Raw genomic sequence first — 14,085 nt, 5'->3', positions numbered from 1 at the left:
AGCTTTGGTGGATGAGAACACTGAGGGCCAGACAATTCAGCCCCCAATGGGCGCCCTGGCTGGTTCTGCCTTCTGGGCAAACAGGCTGGAAATAAAAGCACCACAGTAAATGCCCTGGCCCGTCTCGGCTCTGCCGGCCACTTCTGTCCTGGGGAAGATGCCAGCTCAGTGCCAGGAATATTCCGGACACACCCTGGGCCAGGAGGCACTGAAGCGGCACCAGGCTGCCAGAAGCTCTGGGCGCCCTCTGCGCCCTGTGGGTGGATTCACCCAGCCTTGCAGGGGATTGGGTCTGCGGGGAACAGAGCCCAAGACAGCCACCTTGGCCAATGGCATGCCTGACCCAGTTGAGGTGGGCAAGGGACAAGGCCCCCTGGGTCGGGTGGGCAGGTGCAGACAGCCCTCAGGTAAGGTGACTACTTCTTCCCCTTCTTCTCTCATCAAGTGTCTATGGACACCACCTACTAGGCCAGTGAACCAGGTGCTCAGAGGTGGACCATACCGGCCCCGCCCTCAGATCAGCTCTAAACAGGTGAGTTCCAGAACCTCTGACAGCAGAACTCACCTCACAGGGGACCAGTAGGGACTAGAACTGGGAATGCAAGGCCAGCTCTAAGCCCAGGATGAATTCAGTGTCCATAAAGGGTACCTCTTAGTGGGGGGAAGAGGCCTCCCAGGTGTGACCCAGGGGCCAGGTAGCCTGGGAGCAGGAGGAACCAGCTCCCAGGAGGGTGGGGGGTGTTGCGGGAGGAGATGTTTCCATGCAAACCTTCCAAGGCTTCCTCGCCATGCTGGCTCCCCAGGCCCATGTCTCAGCCCAACCTGGGCACTTCAGCTCCTGCTGTCCTGTGAGCCGGGGCTGTCATTCCACCTCCCCAGCCTATCTCTCATCACCTGCCTTGTCTCCAACGGCTTCGGCGCTAGGGGGGCAGACTCCAGGCCTCACCACCCTCCACCTCTCCCATGGCACTCTTTCCTTTCTTTTTTTTTTTTTTTTTTTTTTGGTTTTAATAATTTATCAAGATATCATTTACTTCCCGTAAATTTCATCCATTTAAAATGTACAATTCAACCGTTTTTAATGTACCTACAGAGCTATGCCACCATCACCATAACCTAATTCTAGAACATTTCCATCACTCCAACACGAGACCCTGTCCCCATGAGCAGTCACCCCCCACCCCCTTCCCCCGGCCCCTGCAATCCCCCATCTGCCTCTGTCTCTATGGATTGTTCTGTTCTGGACGTTTCATGTCAGTGGGATCACACACTGTGTGGCCTTTTGGGACTGGCTTCCCTTGCCCAGCACGATGCTCCAAGGCTCATTCCTGAGGCCCTCTTCACAGCCTTGCAAACTGGTGGAGAGAGCCACTCGTGGCTCTGCTGAGGACAGGCAAGGGCCCTGGAGTCCCTGACAAGAATCAGACTGACAGCAGCAACAATAAAACCAGCAGTCACAATAGCGGCCGGCTTTCACCTCGTGAGCACCATGCACCGGGAAAGAATCAGGGCATTTTTTTTCTCCTAACCACCTTCAGCAAGAAGGGCTGTTGTCCTCAGTCCTCAGCCAAGGAGGCTGCAAACCAGAGACACTGGCTGCCCAGTGACAGAGCGGGATCTCCGTACCCCCCATCTCGCCCACACCCTCCAGCCACACTCTGCCCTTCTGCCCCTGGCCCTGCTCTCTCAGCGGGGAACACTGCTCCCAGAAGCCTTTGCATGGCCAGTTCTATCCTGGTGGGGGGACGGGAGGCTGTTGGCTGCCCTGCACCTGTGGTGTTCCCCAACACAGCAGCCTTGGGACTGTGCACCAGGCAAAGAACTTGTCCCCCAACTTGAATGTTCTCAACAAAGTAAGAGAGAAAGAAGAGAAAAGGGAAGGGAAGGGGAGGGGAGGGGAGGGGAGGAGAGGGGAGGGGGAGGGGACAGAAGGGAAGGGAAGGGAGGGAAGGGAAGGGAAGGGAAGGGAAGGGAAGGGAAGGGAAGGGGCGAGGGGAGGAGAGAGAAGGGAAGGGAAGGGAGGGAAGGGAAGGGAAGGGAAGGGAAGGGAAGGGAAGGGAAGGGAAGGGAAGGGAAGGAGGAAGGAAGGAGGAAGGAAGGAGGGAAGAAGGGAAGAGAGAAAGGGAAAAAAAACAACAAAAAAAAGAAAGAAAGTGCTTTCAGTGCACTAATCTGTGAGGATCTCAAAAAAAGTTTAAATCTTATTGGTATCGGTGTCCTGACTACATTTTGCATCTCACAAGCAATTTAAGTCATCCTCCGACTGTTTACTATACTAGGAGAGTATAACTGGGTTCCCAATCTATTTAATTTATTTTTTATGAAGTTTATTTATTTATTTTAGTAACGTCTACACCTGATGTGGGGCTCAAACTCATAACCCCGAGATCAAGAGTCACATGCTCCCCTGTCGGAGCCAGCCAGGCACCCCCTGAGTTCCCAATTTAAATCTATGATACTTCCACTAAGAATCAAATCTCTGAGAAAAAATACCATTTACCATTCATAATCTACAAATGATCTATTTTATAATATCACGATTGTTTAATTTGACATTATGAGAGTTTTGTCAGGAAAAAGTTGAGCGCTGTTAAGACTGGGAAAGAGGGGCGCCTGGGTAGCGCAGTCGTTAAGCATCTGCCTGCAGCTCAGGGCGTGATCCCGGCGTTATGGGATCGAGCTCCGCATCAGGCTCCTCTGCTGGGAGCCTGCTTCTTCCTCTCCCACTCCCCCTGCTTGTGTTCCCTCTCTCGCTGGCTATCTCTCTGTCAAATAAATAAATAAATAAAATCTTAAAAAAAAAAATTGGGAAAGAAAGAGCTTGGCCTCTGCAGTGAGTTGAAGTGTGTCCCTCCAAAAATATTATGTCCAGGTCCTAATCTCTGCCCTGGAATGGGCAAATGTGACCTTATTTGGAAATAGGGTCTTCAGGCCCCAGCGCTCACATCTCATCTGCATGCCTCGTTATCAAAGGAGACGCAGGGAGACGTGAGATGCCAAGACATTCACGGGGGTGACAAAGAGGTACTGGAAAGAGCAGAAGACCAGGCTGCACCCCACATAACTTCCCCACGTGTCTTCTCTCCAGGGATTAGGTCACGGGCGTTTAGAAAGGAGAGCATAGAAAGCCTTGTCTCTCTCTACAATGGACACCGTGTCATTTCACACATCTTTTTGTCTAAAATGTCTCCAAAGCTCTATAAGAAACGTCTTATTCTGGGGCGCCTGGGTGGCACAGCGGTTAAGCGTCTGCCATCGGCTCAGGGCGTGATCCCGGCGTTATGGGATCGAGCCCCACATCAGGCTCCTCCGCTAGGAGCCTGCTTCTTCCTCTCCCACTCCCCCTGCTTGTGTTCCCTCTCTCGCTGGCTGTCTCTATCTCTGTCGAATAAATAAATAAAATCTTAAAAAAAAAAAAAAGAAACGTCTTATTCTGCTTCATAATTGCAGGATAAGTGCAAAGCACTTTGGCTCGGCCACTGCCCTGGTTCCCCTTGGAACTCCACACCTCCACCCCCCCCCACCCTGGTTCATTCCTGACACCAAATCTGCGAACAGGACAGACTAGGAGGTGGACCCCAACGGCCCGGTGTCCCTGCGCCTCTCCCAGCAGCTCAGGGAGGCTGGTGAGGATCGGATGCTGCTGTGTGAGCCCACGAATCATTGGCCCAGGGCCAGGGCAGCCCCTGGACCCAGAGTCCAGAAGCCTTCAGCTCCCCCCGGGGAAAAGTGTGGTGCCGACAGGAAAATATTTGTTGGGGTTGTAAGTCGAGCTAACCCGCTATGGAAGTGATTGAAGAGACAATAAAGATAGAAACCCGTGTGGTCACGATGTTGGGAAGGCTCCCGCCTCAGCTTCGCCAGGCAACAGGGCAGGTGCGGTCCTGGGGGGCTCTGCACGGAGCTGACGGACGTGACCTGCGACCCTCTCGCTTTCTGAAATCATCAAATATCTGCTGAGTGAGCTGTTTGGGAACGGGTCCCAGGCGGTCGTGGAGGGAGCGCAGCCAGGGGTGGGGGTGGGGCAGGGGGCGGAGGAGCCCCAGGGCCCTTTTCATCAGGAACACACATGAGTCATTTTTAATCAGTCAAGAAGAGGGGAAAAGACCAAATGCACTTAATGAACGCTCACATACCACGCTGGGACCGGATGGGGGCGACCTCAAAATCGTGGAGGGACCTTAAATGTCCATCAGGAGGGGAGAAGGACTAAGTCAACAAGGTTGGTCCGCAGGATGAGAAGTCAGGTAGCTGATAAAAAGAGCCAACCTGGGTCAGATACGCTGACATGGAAAGATAAGGGATAGACTGTTAAACAAAGGAACGACTTCCAGAACAATCTGTATGGTTGACCTTGAACAATGTGGATTTCAAATGCGCGGGTCCATCCATACAGTACAGGACGAGACATGTATTTTCCTTTCCTTTTGATTTTCTTAATAGCCTTTTCTTTTTTTGTAGCTGAATTCATTGTAAGAACACGGAATACAGGGGCGCCTGGGTGGTTCAGTCAGTTGAGCCTCCACCTCTTGGCTTCAGCTCAGGTCATGACCTCAGGGTCGAAGATCGAGCTGGGTCAGGCTCTGCACTCAGTGAGGGGTCTGCTTGTGAGTCTCCCCCTCTCCCTCTGTTCCACCTCCCCCCTTCGCATTCTCTCTCTCTCTCTCCCCCTCTCTAAAATAAATAAATACATAAAATCTTAAAAAAAAAAGAATACAGAATAGAATACATGTAACATACAAGGTGTGTGTTAATGGACCATGTATGTTACTGGTAAGGCTTCTGAGGAAGCTACTAGCAGTTAAGTCTTTGGGAAGTCAAATGCTATCGGTAGACTTTTGATGACAGTCAGCCGTCCTAACCCCCCCGTTCAAGGGTCAACTACAGTTGCTTCCTCTGGCTGCTGTAACAAGTGCCACCAACCTAAGGGCTTAAACAACACAAACTTACTCCCTTACCGTCTAGAGGCCAGAAGTCCCCAGTTAGTGGCACAAAGCTACAGGCAAGCTGTTGGCAAGGCTGGCTGCTTCCGGAGGCTCCAGAGGAGAAGTCACGTCCTTGCCTTTCCCAGCATTTGGAGGTAGAAACAGCTCGTGACCCCATCCTCCTTACTCCAAGCTCAGGCTTCTGTGGCCTCATCTCCTACGCTGGGTGAGACCGCCCTCCACTTCCCTCTCATAAGGACACTTGGCATCACGTTCAGGACCCACCTGCAAATCCAGGACAATCTCACCGTCAGCTCAAGGTCCTTAACGTCATCCACCGGCAAAGTCCCTTTGGCCACAGACAGAACATTTGTAGGTTCCAAGGATGAGGACACGGATTTCTCCGGACTGGGAGGTACATTATTCAGCCTACCACGTTCCTCCTTCAGGGTGACTGAAATCGTGTCTGGTTTTACGGATGTGTCGGAATGTATTACGTATCATAACATAGTGTATCAGTCAGGGATCAAGGGGGGAGAACAGAAGCCACTTGAGGTCTTTGAACAGAAAGATAGAGGCACACCTCAGAGATATTGTGGGTTCAGTGCCAAACTGCATATGAATTTTTTGGTTTCCCAGTGGATTTAAAAGCCATGTTTACGCCATACCGTAGTCTATCAGGCGTGCAACAGCACGGTGTCTAAAAAACAATGTACATACCTAAGTTTAAAGATACTTTGCCCTAGAACATGCTAACTATATCTGAGTTTTCAGTGAGTCCTAATCACTGATCACAGATCACCATAACCAACATAATAACACGAAAAAGTCTGAAATATTGTGAGAATTACCCAAATGTGACAGCCAGATAGAAAATGAGCAAATGCTGTTGGAAAAACAGCACTGACAGACTTTCTTGACACAGGGTTGCCACAAACCTTCAATCTGTAAAAAACACAGTATCCACAGAGCGCCATAAGTGAGGCACGCTAAAATGACGTATGTCCGTACGGGAAACTCACCACTCCACGCTGCCATTGGAGAATGAAAGCGGCCACGATGCGTCCGTGAATGAGCGCAGCTGTGTGCCAATAAAACTTTATTTACACGAACAGGCTGTGGGTTGGATTTGGCCTGGGAGCTGTAGTTTACCACACAATCTGAAGATGATCATTCTGTTTTGGTATGGAAACTGAAGAACTGGACAAAAGCTGCGGGATTACAGTGCGCGGCAGCCCCCTGCTGCGTCTGAGGTAGTCATGCAGCCTCTCTCTGTAAAGAAGTTTCCAGAATGTGCCCATTTCTCCTCGCCTCCCCTGTCCTGCTCAGGTCAGCCCCACCATCACCTGCCTAGATGACACGGCCCCCCACAAGACTTCCAGCCCCCATCCTGCAAACAGAAGGCAGAGCACTCACACCTCCCAGAAGCTCCGCATCCCACCCAGACATTCATGCCTCAGAGCCTTTGCACTGCCTGTTTCCCCTGCCTGGAACACACTTCAGCTGGATACCATCACAGCAAATCTCCTCACCACCTTCTTAGTAAGACATACAAGGTCAGCTACTTCGGATGCATTTGCTTTTACCTGCTCTGAGTGTCTTTGTCACCTGCTGCACAAAGTACCACAAACTGGGGGCATAAAACAATAAGAATTCAGGGTGCCTGGGTGACTCAGTCGCTTAAGCGTCTGTCTTCAGCTCGGGTCATGATCCTGGGGTCCTGGGTTCCAGCCCCGCGTTAGGCTCCCCGCTCAGAGGGAAGTCTGCTTCTCCCTCTGCCCTCTAACCCTCCCCCTGCTCATGCACGTTCACTCTCTCTCTCTCTGACAAATAAGATCTTTAAAAGGGGGGGGATTTGGACACAGAGACATGCACAGAGAGAAGACAGTGTAAAGAGATGGAGGAAAAAGGAGACAAGGCAGAGACTGGGGTCACATGGCACAAATCAGGGAACGCCAGAGCCCCCAGGAGCTGCAAGAGACCAGGAAGGATCCTCCCTAGATCCTCGGAAGGAGCACGGCCCTGCTGACACCTTGGTTCTGGACTTCTGGCCTCCAGAACCGTGGGATAATGAATTCTCTCTCTCACAAAAATAAATGAATAAAATCTAAAAAAAAAAAAAAAGACAAAAGATGAACATCAGCCTGGGTCCTTTGGAAGGGGGAATGAGCTGGATGCTGGGTTCACAAAGCCATAAGCAATCTGGGTCCACAGAGAGGGCATCTGGCCCGAGGTCTGGTCCGCAGCGTCTGCTCACAATCCCAGCAAATGCTCTTAATTGTTCAGGGTCAGCAGTTCATTGAGCAAATCCTTGGGACACTGCGGGGGTCTCTCCGATCGCTAAGGGGGGCTTCCGGAACTCTCTGGAACCCAATCAGTTCCAATTAGCCAAAAAAGGCAGGAATGTGGGCTGGAGACAGAACAGGGATGGAAGGGCTTCTCTACAGGAGATGAGGCCCAGCCTGGGGGCTGTCCCATGGAAACAGGCACAGGGAGGAAGGGAGGGAACCCAGGCCTTGTGGTCAGTGGGGGCTGCCGGGGACTTAGCAACACCACCCTTTACGGTTCCTTTGTTCATTCATAAGCTACGTTTCAGTAAACCAGAGAAGGACAAATACTGCATGATTCCACCTAATGCAAGGTCCCTAGAATCGGCAAATCCGTAGAGTCAGAAGGTAGAAGAGAACTTACCAGGGGCTGGGGGCTGGGGGGAGGGGGCGTTACTGTTTAATGAGCAGGGAGTTTATGGCAGGGATGATGAAAAATTGGGGGTGCAGATAGTGCTTACACACCTTGTAAATGCATTAATGCCACCTAACTGTACACTTAAAAAGGAGAAAAGTGACAAATATGTTATGTGTCAAGTCTATCACACTGCATTCAGTAAAGGAAAACAAAATGAAAAACAAACCGGATGCTTGCATAGAAAAGCTGGCTTCCTTGAAAGTGGCTGTCACCATCTTCACATGTCGGGGACAAATGTGCGGTCCAGGGGGACAGCAGCATGTATCCCGTGGTCACCCCTGAGCACCGTGGGCAAGCATCTGAGTGCAGCCTCCGGCTCCGCGGTCCCTGATCCCCCGTCCGCGTCTACCGCCCCACCTCGGGGTCAAGTGGAGCCTGCCATTTGCCTGCTAGGGACAATTCCAGCGCCCCGGCCAAGGCAAGTGCTCAGGAAGGAGTGTCTAAATCTGAGTGACGGGAGGTGAGACAGTCCAGATCCAGAGAGTAAGGACATCCGTCATTCTACCCTGTCCCAATAACGGCCTTCCTCCAGCTCTAACTGGTCAGGTCAGGGCATTCTCGCAGGTGGGGGCCATTTCTTCCCCGAGGCTCCTAGTTCATGCCAGTGCCTGCACCGGTGGCTGCAGCTCCTGTTCTAGAATCGAGGCAGCCTGGGGAGGGGTTTGAAAACTGCTTCCTGTTCAAATTCACTAAACAATCTTAAGCCAGAGGACCCCAGCCCCAAATCTGTGCAGCAAGGGAGTCAGCTCAGGGGGCAGTGGAGTCCTTAGGAGCTGACTGAGAAGCATGACCAAGGCCACGGCACCCATTTTCCCAAGGAAGTCCCTCTGTGTCTCTGACTGGATCCTGTATTAGATTCCTAGGGCTGTTGAAACAGATAACCACAGACTGGTGACTTAAAACAACGAAACTTACTATCTCACAGTTCTAGACGCCAAAGAGTCTGAAAGCAAGGTGTCAGCAGGGCTGTGCTCCCCTGGAAGGCTTTAGGGGAGGGTCGTTCCTGGCCTTTCCCAACTCGGGGTGGGGGGAGTGGCTTCTGGCATCCTTGTCTTGGGGCCGTGTCCCCCCAGTCTCTGCCTCCACCTCCACAGAGACTTCTCTCCATCTCAAATCTCTCTCTGCCTCTCCTTTAAGGACCCCGGCATCAGAGTTAGGGCCCACACGGATAACCCAGGATGATCTCATCTCGAGATCCTCCACCTAATTTTATCTGCAAAGACCCTTTTCCAAATCAGGTCACAGTCACAGGTTCCAGGTGTCGGGATGTGGATGTAATTTTGGGGGGCTGCCATTCACCCCACTATGGCCCCCAAGCACATTCTTCCTCAAGACCGGGTGTCTGTCTGAGCCTTATCCCTTCTTTGGGCAAATCTTGGGTTTTATCTCCCTTCCTGGTGGTGTTCCAAACAGACCTAATCTCATGACGTGGAGGTCTCTATGAAGATTGACAACCCCGGGATCAAAACCACCATAGTAACCAATGTTCCGCATTACAGAGCTGGACAGTCCAGGCAAGGCCAGGACTCAGTGCTCGAAGTGCTCAACTGAGGGGTTCCAGGAGAGGGCTGGGGCTCACATCTTACCTGGGACGACGCCATTCAGCACCAAAATGCAAAATAAAGCACATTATGTCTTTAAGAGTGATGTCATGCAAGGATACTTGACACAAAAAGATGCCCATGATATTACAGATAAAGGAGAGGCAGGTTACAAATGTTTCCACTTCCACTCTGTTTTTGTCTGAAATTCGATTGGAATTATATGTTCCAGAATGTGCATCGTGCTGACCTGACTGGTCACAATTCCAGATGACTGAGAACTCTTTCCTTGATTATCTCAATTTTCTGCAATAGGCCTGTCAAAAGAAGTCCACTAAGATCTAAGACATACTAAAACACTAATATAATCTGTGAGCATTGATTTTTCTTTTTCTCCAAAGCTTGCAAAGACACTAACCCTTTCATCTGAATTGATGGGTGGTGGCAGCGGCGGGTGGAACTGGCCAGAGGGCCGTGAACCGTGGACGCTGGCAAGCCGGGCACTTGCTGCCCCCTAGAGTCCTCTGGGAGAATCTCTGGCAGAGAATGGGAACAGACGACGGAAGGTTCCTTGGAGCCAGGCGGCAAGGCTGTGGAAGACCCCTCTGTAGAGTGCCCTGATTTGATCTCCATGAAGACTTGGCTGGGCAGTGGCCCCTTGGGGGTGTTGTGCTCCCCTCCCCCTGGGCCGCCTGTTCACCTCTCAGCTGCCAGCCGCCCGGCCGAGAAGGACTTGGTAGGGAGCAGAGGCGCCATCTCACCGCCCAGCCCAGGTGCCTGGGACAATCTGAGGCACAAGGGATCTCAAAGCTGCCTCTCTGTGACGTCTTCCTTTGGGTCTCATCTCCTCTGCCTGCTTCAGTCCCCGCTGTGCTGACCAATTACAGCCTTCATCAGGCCTCCTGATACCCAGCAATTACTGGGCTTCACTCAGCCGGAATTACCTTAAATCAGCAGTTCCCGAGCTGGGTACTACAGACATCTGGGGCCGGGATCATTCTTTGCAGGTGGCGGCTGGGGCCCACCCTGTGTATTGTAGGATGTTGGGCGGTATCTCTGGGACGACCCACTAGGAGCCAATAACATCCCCCACCCCAGAGCCGACAACCAAAAATTCCCTGCCCATCACCCCTATCCCTGGGGGTCGGGGCGGAGAACCGTTCTGGTTGAGAACCACTGCCTGAAATGAACAGGGGCTGTGCACAGAGCAGAGCACAGCCCGCCCCCAGTACTGCCCCCCCGCTCCGAAACACCCCCAGCCTCTGGTATAGACGGCAGGCTTTGCTTTGGGTCAGGACCTCAGAAGTCCAAGCTGGAGCCCTGTATTCATGATGGGAGGCAATGGAGGAATCCGAACGGACTCACGGGCTCCAGGCGGTGCTCAAGGATCTTTCACTCCTGCGTGTGACTTGCTGTGTGTGTCCCCAGGGGTCATACCTTGAGGACAGCTCACTGGGAACTCCTGAGAGAACCCAGAGCCTACAGCAGCACCCACTCCACCACACTGGAACTGGAAGATGTGATATTCAGAGGAGGTGGCCCTTGAATGGCTGGAGGACACTTAGAGTCTGTCTGTCTCCAGGCAGACAAAGGTGGCCACGCAGCTCTGCTCTGTGGCTCTTCCAGGCTGGTGTTGTTCCAGCCTATACAATGAAGTCTCCATAGAGTCTCCACTAGGTCCCTATGTTTCTATTGTGAAATGCATCATACCTGCCCCAGGTTGTATAAAGCACATAGATGATAGGAAACCAGACTTCCCCAAATTTAAAATCTTTGCACTTCAAAGGACACCAGCAAGAAAGTCAAAAGACGACAACCCATGGAAGGCAGAAAATATTTGCAAATCACACACCTGAGAAAGTATTTCTATCTAGAATACATAAAGAACTTTTATGACTCAGTAATAAGAGGACAACATGATTTAAAAGCGGACAGAGGGGCGCCTGGGTGGCGCAGTCGTTAAGCGTCTGCCTTCGGCTCAGGGCGTGATCCCAGCGTTCTGGGATCGAGCCCCACATCAGGCTCCTCCGCTGGGAGCCTGCTTCTTCCTCTCCCACTCCCCCTGCTTGTGTTCCCTCTCTCACTGGCTGTTTCTCTCTGTCAAATTAATAAATAAAATCTTTAAAAATAAATAAATAAATAAATAAATAAATAAAAGTGGACAGAGGCATGCAAAGATGCTCAATGTCACTCACCATCAGGGAAATGCAAACCAAAACCACATTATCAAAAAGATAAGAAATAATAAGCATTGGCGAGGATGTGGAGAAAAGGGAAGCTCTGTGCACTGTTTGCAGCATTAAAATCAAGGACAGAGACCGGCCTTGAAGATTCCCTGAGACAAAACCAGTCTAGTCGTGGAGGCAAAGCTTAATTTAGCTTCCTTTGCAAGGCTAACTCGACCTGGATCGTTTCGCTTGTGCCTCTGGAGATAACAAGTAAAACTTGAACTGTTTCCCAAGGTTGACATGAGATAACCCCTGAAGACTATAACAGTGTAACCAGTCACCGCGAGGAATCAGCAGTCACTGCGTTCTCACTGCATGTGCTGCACCAGAGCCTGCACGTCCCCGAGCCTCATCCCACGTTCTGGTTTGAGTGCTCCCGGCTTGCAAACCGTCTTTTCGGCGTGTGTACAACAAATGTTTACCAAACACTACTTCAGTGATTCATTGGCTTCACTTTGGCTATTTTGAACCTTCGATAGTGCAAATGTCAATGGGTAAAGCCAGAAAACAGCATGCACGTTCCTCAAAAAATTCGAAACGGAACATCCATATGAACCAGCAATCCTGCTTCTGGGTATCTACCCAAAGGAAACAAAATCACTAACTCAAAAAGGTATCTGCTCCTTTGTGTTCACCACAGCATTATTTACAAGAGCCAAGAATGGAAACGACCTAAGTGTCCACTGGCAGATGAATGGATAAAGAAGATGTGATGCACACACATCCATATATATAATCGTGGTATAATATGTATGTACCTATTATTTATTATTTATATATATTATTATATATATTATATATAATGGAATATTATTCAGCTATAAAAAAGGAAACCCTGCCATTGATACAATGTGGATGGACCCTGAGGGCATTATGCTAAGTGAACCAGGTCGGAGAGAGAAAGACAAATACTGTACGATCTCACTTATATGTGGAATCTTTAGAAACATGGACAAAAGATCTGAAGAGATATTTGCTATGGCCTGCATGTTTGTGTCCCCCCAAAAGTCATGGGTTGAAATTTAAATCCCCCATGGGATGGTATGAAGAGGCAGGGCCTTTAGGAAGTGACTAGGCCATGACAGTGGAGCCTCTTGAATGTGATTGGTGCCCTTATAAGACATCAGAGAGATGCTCTCTCTCCATTCTGCCTTGGGAGGATACAACTAGAAAAGGACTATCTGTAGATCAGGAAGAGGGCCTTCATCAAGAAGCGAACCATGATCTCGAGCTCCCCAGCCTCCAGGACCGTGAGAAATAACTCTTTGTTGTTTAAGTCCCCCTCCTTCCACCCAGTTTATAGCTTATTGGTTGTAGCAACCCAAACTAACACAACATTTCGCCAAAGAAGATATACAAGTGGACGATACACACTTGAAAAGATGCTCACCATCACCAACGATTAAGGAACCACAAACCAAACCCACAAGGAGATATCACCTGACCCCCACCAGAACAGTCAAAATGTAATCAAAAAGCCAGCTTGCCCGCGTTCCGCTGCATGGATTCCTTGGGGAAATGGGATACACGCAGAAGAGGAAAGGTTGGACTGAAATGCTTAGGGAATGTAAAATGGAACAAGAATAACAAGAGAGCACCCCTCCCTCCTCCCTCGGAGCCCCCAGCCCCCAACCTTGGACACGGCTTCTCCCAACGCATTTTCATTTATCTTTCCAGGTTTTTTTAGAAATGTCAACACCAATTGTTCTATAGCTTATACATTATTTTGACCTTTCTGTTTCCATGTAAGAAATACGGCAATCTTTCCCCATGATTCATTGTCACAACGCACAGTTGCTCCTTAAATACTTAAAAGTTTAGTTTCCAACACGACAGAGCGTATTTTGTGTACCATCTGTTCATTTGGTGGTGGTCCGGAGCCCTGGCTTAATTGAAGCATGCAGTACGCCACTGCCCGTTTTACACGGTGGGAGGCACAGTTTCACGATTATAAGTAGAGCCCACAAGATGAAGGGAACTCCAGGAAAGATGAATAGTCCAAAAGCTGCCCGAGAAAGGAAGAAGAGCAGAAGGAAGAACACGTATATGGCGGAGTATCGGACTCCTACATCCCGCATATAGGGCAGCAACAGGGTTTGCCCTGGATGCCGGAAGTCTGGATTGTCACTGGTGGAGACGCGGAAGGCTGCGGGAGGAGCAGAGTGTGTGTGTGCATGTGTGTGTGTGTGTGTGTGTGTGCCTCTGTATGCACACACGTGTGCGCTTATGTGTGTGTGCTTACCATTATAAATTGTATCATTCAGTGATATATTGTTTCCTAAGGCTGTCACAACAAATTAACACAATGAGAGACTGAAAACAACTGAAATTTACTAATCTGGAGGCCAAAAATGAAAATCAAAGTGTGGGCAGGGTTGATTCTTTCTGGAGGCTCCAAGGGAGAATTGTCCTGTGCCTCTCACCCGGCTCCTGGCGGCCACCGACAGCCCTTGGCTATGTGTCTCCAGCCTCTGCCTCTGTCATCTCACAGCCTTCTCTTCTGCGTCTTGTGTCTGTTTCCCCTTATGTTTTCGTATAAAGTCACCTATTATTGGATTCAGGGCCCACTGCCAACCCCAGATGATCTCACCTTGAACTCCTTATGTTAGTTACATCTGCAAAGACTTACTCCAAATTAGGTCTCAT

Source organism: Ursus americanus, chromosome 14 (genome assembly GCF_024610735.1).
Source record: "Ursus americanus isolate L20-20 chromosome 14, mUrsAme1.1.p, whole genome shotgun sequence".
NCBI classification, from domain to species: Eukaryota; Metazoa; Chordata; class Mammalia; order Carnivora; family Ursidae; genus Ursus; species Ursus americanus.
The sequence above is the reverse complement of the archived record's forward strand: the minus strand, read 5'-3'. Positions refer to the sequence as shown.